The 9195-nt window shown below is 50.9% G+C and overlaps 1 protein-coding gene across 1 annotated transcript in view; it reads right to left on the reverse strand.

Moving 5' to 3' along the window:
* The window catches only part of KCNQ1 (potassium voltage-gated channel subfamily Q member 1), a 318108-nt gene that overhangs the window by 198022 nt on the left and 110891 nt on the right, over positions 1 to 9195 (reverse strand). The window lies entirely within an intron of this gene.

Genomic DNA, 9195 nt, shown 5'->3' on the forward strand with positions numbered 1-9195 from the left:
AACGGCCCGCAGAGGAGGCGGGTTCTTTCGCAGCAGAGTGTGGGGGTCGCCTCTCCGGGACAGCTGTGGCTTCGGCGCGTTCGTGGAAGGGGCGCTGCGGCCGGACACCCAGAATTCTGCGGCCACCGAGAAAGCCTGGTTCCAGAAAGCCTTTCGTCCGGGAGGCGTGTCCTGAGATATCCGGGAAGACATCCGCGTGGCCTGAGCGCGGTCCCCCGGGTTGTTTACTGGTTACCAGGCAAAACGGAAGATCCGCTCAGTGGGACCAGTGGGCTGTGCTTCGGCCGGGGGAGGAAAGACGCGCCAGCAATTAGGGGCCGGTGGCATCGCGTGCCACGGGACGGGACACCCCGAGAAAAGCAGCGCGTCCCCGATGTCGTGCCCCAGCAGGGGACACACAAACTGATCTCGCCGTGAGGACGCGTCAGACAAAGCCCGCCAAGAAGCAGAGGGATGGCGTCCTTCAAAAATGTCAGTGCCGGGGACCGGACACGTTCTGGATGAGAGGGGATAAGGAGAACACGACGATGAACGGCAGTCCCGACCCTGGACCGCGCCCCCCACTGGACGAGCGAATGCTACAAAGGACGTGGCCATGTCAACTGGGATGCAGATGACAGATCAGGTAAAAGGGCCGGACGAACATTTCCTTGCCGGGGAAGATAACCGTGCTATCGCTTTAAAAGGGACTCTTCATTTTTTAAGGAAATACACAGCAAAACGTTTAGGGGCAAAGCACAAGGTGACTTCCTCTAAAACGGTTCCGAAAAAGCACCACGTGGATACACGTACGGAAAGGGAGTCAAATGGGAAAAGAAACGGGGTAAGATGTTTACAACCAGTGAGTTGAATCTTGGTCAATGGTGCAGGGCGCTTGGGTGTCGTACTTTTGCTGTGGTTCCAAATTATTTCCAAATCAACAGTTAAAAAATCCCCAAACCCTGAGGCATCCGTTTAAGCCAGTGACTCTCGACTGTGCGTGGCTTTGCCCTTCCGGGGGACATTCAGCTGCATGTGGAGACACACTGGTTGTCATTCCCCAGGGGACGCTGCTGCTGGTACCGGCAGAGGCTCCAGACGCGGCTGCGCATCCTACAACACACACGATAGCCTCGTCGGCAAAGAATGATCTGGCCCCAAACGTCGCTAGCGTCACAGTGGAAAGAACGCGACCCGGCCGGGTGACGAGATGGGAAGTCGCTCTGCCAGTGGCGGCTGGCGGGGCGCCAGGGAGGGGGAGCCCCGTGTGTGGAACGGCATGGTCTGACAGCAACCCGGCAACGCCCACTGAAATTAGAAACCCACCGACACCTGTGTCGCAGGCTGAATCGTGTCCCCAAATCTGAATGTTGAATTCTCAACTCAGACTGCAAACCACGTTCGGAGAAGGAACCTTCAAAGAGGCAATCAAGTTAAAATGAGGTCGCTGCGGGGCCCTCATCCAATGTGCCCGGTGTCTGCAAGCAGAGGTCAGGACACAGACGCCAGGGCTACACGTGCACAGCGGGACACGGCGAGAAGGCGGCCATCAGCAAGCCAAGCAGAGAGGCCTCGAGGGAAACCAGCCCGGCCCGCAGCATCATGTCAGCCTCCCAGCCCCCAGGACTGCTTAAGCCCCGCCGGCCGAGCGCACTGTCCCTCTGGGGAATTACCGCCCAGTAATAAACGTACTTGCCCGTAGGGCTGAAGGGTGCGGGGGTGGGGGGCATCTGGAGACCTGGCCAAGCCCCGAAGCAAAGTGGGCTCCCAGCCACGGACACCGTGGGGCACACCGTGGGGCCTCGGGGAGAGATGTCAGACTTCAGAACGACGCGTTCCGGCGTCCTTGGGTGCGTTACGGGACGGGCAAGGCAAGACGCAGAGCAACGCGTGTCACACGACCCCGCGCGTTTGGCCACCAGTGCCAAGCCGCTCTCAGAGGGTGAGACAATTAGCCCAGGTCACAGAGGTGAGGGGAACTAAGCCAAGCAGGGAAAAGAGAGGACCGGGCAAAACCAGACATCGTGTCCACATCTGCAGGGGTAGATGTGTCGTATGAAGGACAAAGTTTTAAGAAAGCGTAAAACAGCGAGCGGCCCCGAGATGTGAGGCGTCACGCTGTGCTCCAAACCACTCCACATCTGCCACTGGACTCTTTAAAACACAACGGTAGAGGCAGGACTGAATTTTTCTGGTTCAGAATTTGGCAGCTATATATTAGATGTTAAAAAAAAAAATCATAATAAGACAAGTTGAAGCAGATCCAAATGATACAAGGAAGAAGTACATGCGTGTGCACAATAAGAGTTTGTGTCCCCCAGAGAGAGAACGTATCTTCTTCGTTTAAGTCCGTGAACATTTACAAAAGCGATGATTCCGTTTTTGGGGCTTAGACACAAAGAACATCTTCATTTTTAAAGACATTTCACAGGCCACGTCCTCTCGCCGTCAGCCTGTCCAATTAGAAATAAATAACGGCGATAAAAATATACTGCTTAATAATTAAGAAAACATCTCTTAAAAGAACTCTAGATCAAAGAGAAATCAAAACACAAGAACTATCGAGAAAACAATAGAACGTATTTCATAGTAAGATCTACGTGTCACGGCTAATGCCGCCATCAGAGGAAAATTTATAACCTTTCCATGCCTTTTAGAAGAAAGACTTTAAAGAAATGAACTAAGTATGACTCTGAATTAAATTCACAAAAAGAATAAAGTTGGCCGGGAAGAGGGAGTGACTGGATAGAAAAGCCCAAGCTGGTGAAAGACAGAGGGAAAACGGCAAAAAGGTAGTTTTCTGATAAGATGACAAAGACACAAGAAAACATAAATCTCTCGCGAGCTTGATTTTAAAAAAGCAAAACGATGAAAGCTCGAGCCGGGAAACGAAAAGAGATGACGAACACAGAGGGCATAAAATCACTCGGGAGAGAAAACTGGCTTCTACCAAGTGGCAACATAATTGAAACCCTGGAGGGATTAAATAGCGATGAATAAATTACCCGCAAAGATGCAGCCGATTCATTTTTTTTTTTTTTTTTACCATAAAACAGACCCAGAAGATTAAACGCCCAGAGGGCTCCACGGCTCCGTTCTGCTACGTGACCCTTAGTGTTCTCCGAAGTGTCCCAGGACACAAGGAGGCAGGCTGTCCCCTTCGTAAACACACGGCGCAGCCCTCCCTCTCTCTGATCCTGGGCACGGCCGCTTCTAGGAGCAGATAGCGGGGACGCGTTCGTCACGCTGAGGGGACAGTTTCAGTTTTCATGGCCCTTTAAGGGACACAGGACACCTCCTAGCGGACTTCCACAGACGGGTGTGTCTGCGGCTGGCTCTATATTTACTATTCAACAATTGCAGAAATCGGTCCTGTGTCTTTAACGATTAAGGACAAGCCGCCTGTCATTTTGCAAATGTCAGTGTCCAGTGCATTCCCGGACGGGCTGCAGCCACACGCACCTTTAACTTCCACTGACGCCGTCCCCTTTGTGTCGGTAGAGGCGGCATCGATTTATTGCCACGTGAATGGCGGACGTACGCGCGCTCGTCGGGCACCAGCCATCGAACCCATCCCCGTTAGAAGCCACGTGAGGACGAGGACTCGTTCCCATCTGTGTTTCTCTTATCATAGCCTTATCTTTTCATCCTTAAGACTCCCTGGCATTTCCTCTTCCGAGCACTGTTTTCATATCTTTAATCCCTTAATCCATGATTTATAAGAGCGGCTTAATATACTAATGAAACCAGCCCTGTGTCTTCGGTATGAGTGGCAACGATTTTTCCCAGGCTACCATTTAGAAAAAGTATTTTTGGTATTTTTTCGCTCTGCAAAATGTTTGGATTTTACATATTTTTTCACTGAGGCAAAACTGACATAAAATAAACGGCACGTGTCTGAGGGGGAAAATCTGGTAACTCCTGACACACGATGAACCGTCGCCACGATCGAGATCACGGACACGGCCATCGCCCCAGAAGTTTCCTCGGGTGCTTTTGTAACCCTCCTCCTCCCAACACTGTCCCCACGCCACTCCCTCCTTCCAAGGTAACCGCTGACTTTTGTTCGCTCTAGATTAGTCTGCGTTTCCTGAGTTGATATAAATAAAATACGGTAGTTATGTACCCCTTTTTTTTACGGTCTGGCCCTTTTCACTCACCATCATTATTTCGAGGTGCATTCAGGCAATTGCATTAACAGTTTATTGCTTTTTATTTTCGAGTAGTGTTCTACTGTATGGATATACTACAATTAAAAAAAATAGATTCAAATATTGATGGGCGTTTGGGCTGTTTCCAGTTTTTTTTATCAAGCTCTCTAAATATTCCATGTCCACGTGTCGGTCTGTGCGTCCGCTCATATTTCTCCTGGACAAACACCCAGGATCAGAATGGCTGGATCATGCGGCAGGTGTATCGTTGGCATTTTAAGACACCGCCAAAATGTCTTCCAGAGCAGCTGCACCATTTTGCATTCCCACGGGGACCGTAGGAGAGGTCCACCTCCCCCGCACCCCCGCCAGCGCTCGGCATGGTCGGTCTCCTTAATTTCAGCCGATATAATAATTGCGTATGATTTTAATTTGCATTTCTCTAATTACTAATGGTTTTGAGTATCTTTTTGTATGCTTATCGGTGTATCTTCCTTAATGAAAGATCTGTCCAAACCTTTTGCCCATTTATGTTTGTCTTCTTATTCAGTCGTAAACGTCTCTCATATATTCTGGATACACAGGTCTTTTATCAGATGTATAATTTGAAAATTTTTTCCTCCCACCTTCTGGCTTATCATTTTATTCTCTTAATAGTGTCTTTCAAAGAGGTTTAATTTTGTTAAGTCCAGTCAATTTGTTACGCTAGCTTGTGTTTCCGGTATCACGTCCAAGAAATCTTTACCTCAGACTCACAAAAATGTTCTCTTGCACTTTATTTTTAAAAAACATATTGATTAAGCCCTTCACTCGAAAAAACTGTGCTTTCTTTTATACGTTTTAGGCTTTAAATTTAGGTCTGCGATCGATTTTGAGTTAATTTTTTATGCACGATGCAAGATGCGGATCCAAGTTCCTGGAGAGCCAGTTGCTCGTCACTGTTTATTGAAAAGACTATCTATCCTGTCTCCCCCAAGTCGCCTCTGCACCTTGGTCAAAAATCTGCTGTCGCTAGACGTGCTAGTCCCTCGGGAGTCTCTATCCCGTCCGTCCATCCGTCGATTTGCTGATCTTTATGCTGGTGCCACGCTGCTAGGGTCAGTCCTCCAACTTGCTCATTTCCAAAGCTGCTTTGGCTTTCTAGGTCATTTGCATCTCCGGAGCCAGCTTGCTAATTCCTACGAAGTGCCTGCTGGGATTTTGACGAGCATCACCATTGACTGTAGAGATCGGGCTTCGCGTTCCGTGATCCATGAACATGGTATACCTCCCCGCTCCTTCCGATCTTCCTTCGTTTCTCTCAGCGATGCTCCAGTCTCCTCGCTGCAGCTCTCACGGCTTTGGCCGGATTAACCGCTAATATTTCACACTTCGAATGCTACTGTAGGTGGCATTTTTAAAATTTCAATTTCGGATTTGCTGCTAGAACGCAGGAACGGAACTGATTTCTGCACGTTGGTCTTGTATCTGCCACCTTGCTACACTCACACGCTGTTCTAGGAGTCACCTTGTGTATTCGCCAGATTTTCTACACAGATAACAGTGTCATCTGAGAAGAGAGTTTTGACATCGCTTCTCCCCTGGATGCCTCTCGATTTCTTTGTCTTGCCTCATTCCGCTGGCTAGAATCTCCGGTTTGTTGTGGAACACAAGGGACATTTTCGTTGTGCTCCTGGTCTTCGGGGAAATTCGGTCAGTCTTCCTTCTTCAAGTTTGCTGGCTGTAAGCGTTTTGGTGATGAGCTTCATCCGTCAGGTCGAGGGGCCTCCTCTATGTGGTTTGCTGAGAGCATTCGTGGTGAATGACCGTTGGGTTTTGTCGAATTGTTTTTCTGCGTTTATAGAGATAATCGCAGTTTTTCTTTTTTCTTTGTTTTTGTCTGTTGACATGGCCAATTGACTGATGTTTTTTTAAAATGTCAAACTACCTTTGCATTCCAGCTGGTCACAATAGATTATCCTTTTAATATATTGTTGGATTTGATTTGCTACAGTTTTGCTTAGAATTTTTTGCATTGATGCTCAGGAGAGATCTTTAGCTATAGCTTTCTCTTCTTATAGTGTATTTGGCTGGTTTTCACATCAGGGTAATGGTGGCCTCGTAATGAGTTTGGAAGTATTTTGCCTTTTAAATTTTCTAGAAAATATGGTCTAGAATTGATTTTAGTTTTTGTTAAATGTTTGGCAGGATTCTCCAGTGAATATAGTTCTGGAGTATTCTTTGGGAAAATGTTTCAAACTACAACTTTGATTTTGTTAATTGATATAGAACTATATATATCGAACTAATCGACACAGAACTGTTATCTATTTCTTGAGTAGTTTACGTCTTTCAAGAAATTCGCTCATTTTGTCTAAGTTGCTGAATTTAAACAATTGTATAGAATATTTCCTTGTGATCCTTTCAATATCTGTGGAATATGTACTGCCAGATTTCTCATTTATGACACTGATAATTTGTGTCTTCTCTCTTTTTCTGTTGCTACATCTGGGTAGAGTTTTATCAACTTTATTGATCTTGAAAAATCAGCTTTCGCTTTCACTATTTTTCCTATTGCTTTTCCGTGCTGCATTTCATTGGTTTCCCCTCTGACCTTGAACATCTCCTTCTTTCTACTCGTTCTGGGTTGGTTTGCTGTTCCTCTTCTCGTTTCCTGAGGTAGAAGCTGAGGCCACATCTTCTCGTGTGCGTGTGGGTGCCGTATATTTCTCGAGGACCACCTGACAGTGAGGGGGATACAGCAATATGGCAGAAAGGAGGGGACCGCAGCTCGGGGAGGGCCGACAAGAAGCTTCTGATCCAGGGGCTCATAACGTGCTGGAGAAGCCGGGTCCAGCTTCTCTCCCTCCCACCATGGCCCCCACACCTGCTCAAGGAGCCACAGGCCCTCAGCCCGCGAGACCTTGCGGGGTCCGTTTCCCCAGACCCCTGAGGCTGGCATGACTAACACGTGGCACCCAGGGTGGCCACCGGAAGGTAAAATCAAAAGTCCTCTCCAGAGCCTGGGATAGCACCACACCTGAGACCGGAGCGGGGCGGACGTCAGGGTGACACCTGGGACCCAGCTCTGGATGAGGATCATTCCGTTGGCCCAGGCGAGACTCTGACCTGGCTCTGCCCTGGTGCCCTTGCAACCTGGTGCTGGACCTTGCCGTCCGAGTCTCCAATGCCAGTCCACGGGCGGCCTGGGGGACTTTTACAGACATACAGCCCTGGGCCGCCCCACAGCCCTGGGCTCAAAATCTGACGGGTGGGCCTCTGGAGCTGTGTCAAAAGTGAGACTCTCCAGGTGACTCGAGGGACTCCCACAGTAAAGTATCAACCCGGAGCGTCACTGCCTAGCCCTCTGCCAGTGGGGAGCTCACGGCTTCCCTTGTTGGGGACAGTTCTATTCATAAGGACTTCAGTTTTGGGGAGTAACTGGGCCTGATGCCACTTACTCTCTCTGCGAGTCCCTCAACAGGCTTGCTGAGACGCACGAATGTCCTGTGGCTGCTGAGCTCACGTGACAGGGAGGGAGTCCCCAAGGCGAAGGACGAGCAGCTGCAGCACGGCAGACTGCGCCCTGGTTTTGATACCAGGTGGTCCCAGAAGGTCACCCACCCGAGGGACGCAGTGGGGACTCGATGGATCCCCAAGGAAAAGAGGCAGGGACTGGAACCAGACGCTGCCTGTCACTGGGGCCCCTAGGAAGGCTGTACCAGCCGTAAAGGGGGGACGTGCACCCAGCCAGCAAAGCGAACCCTTGCAGCGGCAGATGGACGAAAGAGGAGGTTCGGCGTCTTGGCGTCTAAGTGACCGGTCCCCTCCCATCGTGCGTGGCTCAGGCTCGCTCTTGCAGATTAACCTGGGGTTTGCACTACACGGCTCATCCAGAGAATCCCATACCTACAAACCTCGATCAGCTCACTGGGCCACCCTGAACAAGCAAAGGGACAGCATCTCCCGAGCAATGTCCCCTTAGTCAGGGCACCCAGGAGCACCACAGATAAAAGCCTCCACAGTCACAGGCCCGCAAGGAAGCGAGGCACCACGAGCGAGAGTCGGGAGAAGCCGCAGGGAGCCGACGCGGTCTTCCTGGGAAGGAGGACTTAGGCTGCGACGCGGGAGATAAAGATGGGGCAGACTGGAGGACGGATGACGCGGCCTGGCAGAAGTTCCCAGCAGAAGCGGGAGTGGCGAGGGGAGACAGCATCCTTGTGGCGACGGAGCTGACCTTCCACTGCCAATGAAAGGGACGGACTCCCGGCTCGGGAATCACAGCAAATTGTAGGCAGGATAAACTAAACTCAACTACAAGCTCGAGCCAAGTCGGAGACGGCGGTTAGCGTCACCAGAGGGGGGAAGGTCTCCTTCGAAGGGCTGTCCACTAGCCCTGCAGCGCGGGGTCACGGCGGCACGCCTCTCCTGCGTCCAGAGAAAATACATCTCGACCTGTAACGTTCTCCTCCAAAGAAACCATCGTCCAAGAGCAAAGGCAAAATACAAAAATTTTGGACAAACTGAGATGGCCATGGACAGGCCTTCACTAAAGGAAGCACGGGCTTCAGGAAGAAGGAAATTAAGTCTAAATCGCGAGACAGAAAACGGACGCGTTTGTTGGTAAATACCAGCAAGTCTCAGCTGTGTCCGACAGCGCCCACATCGAGGGATGATTCAGAGGACCATTAGAAAAGGCAGAACCCGAACACAGGGCAACAGCGGCCAGAAACGGGAGGGCAGAAACGGGAGGGGAGGTGGGGCTTAGAGCCGGCCCCGCCCAGGGAGGGTCGGCAGCCTGGGATCCGAAGTCCGCAGGAGCCCCCGAAATGCGAGTCGGCACTCACGGCCTTGACGGGAGGTGACAAGGCCTGTCTCGAGGGTTTCGCTACGGACACCCCCCTGAACCCTCTGAAAGGCTCATGAGCAACACGCGTGTCCCAGGAGCACGCAAACGGGAGTGGGAGCTGAGCCGCCACGGGCCACCACGCCGCAGGGCCACTGCCCTGGACTGTGCTCCCCCGGCCCCCGGGGCGCACGGGGCGTCCGCGCCGCGTTCCCTGAACTTTGTTATTCCTCTGACGCG

Source organism: Pteropus vampyrus, unplaced genomic scaffold (genome assembly GCF_000151845.1).
Source record: "Pteropus vampyrus isolate Shadow unplaced genomic scaffold, Pvam_2.0 Scaffold187, whole genome shotgun sequence".
In the NCBI taxonomy this organism is placed as follows: domain Eukaryota; kingdom Metazoa; phylum Chordata; class Mammalia; order Chiroptera; family Pteropodidae; genus Pteropus; species Pteropus vampyrus.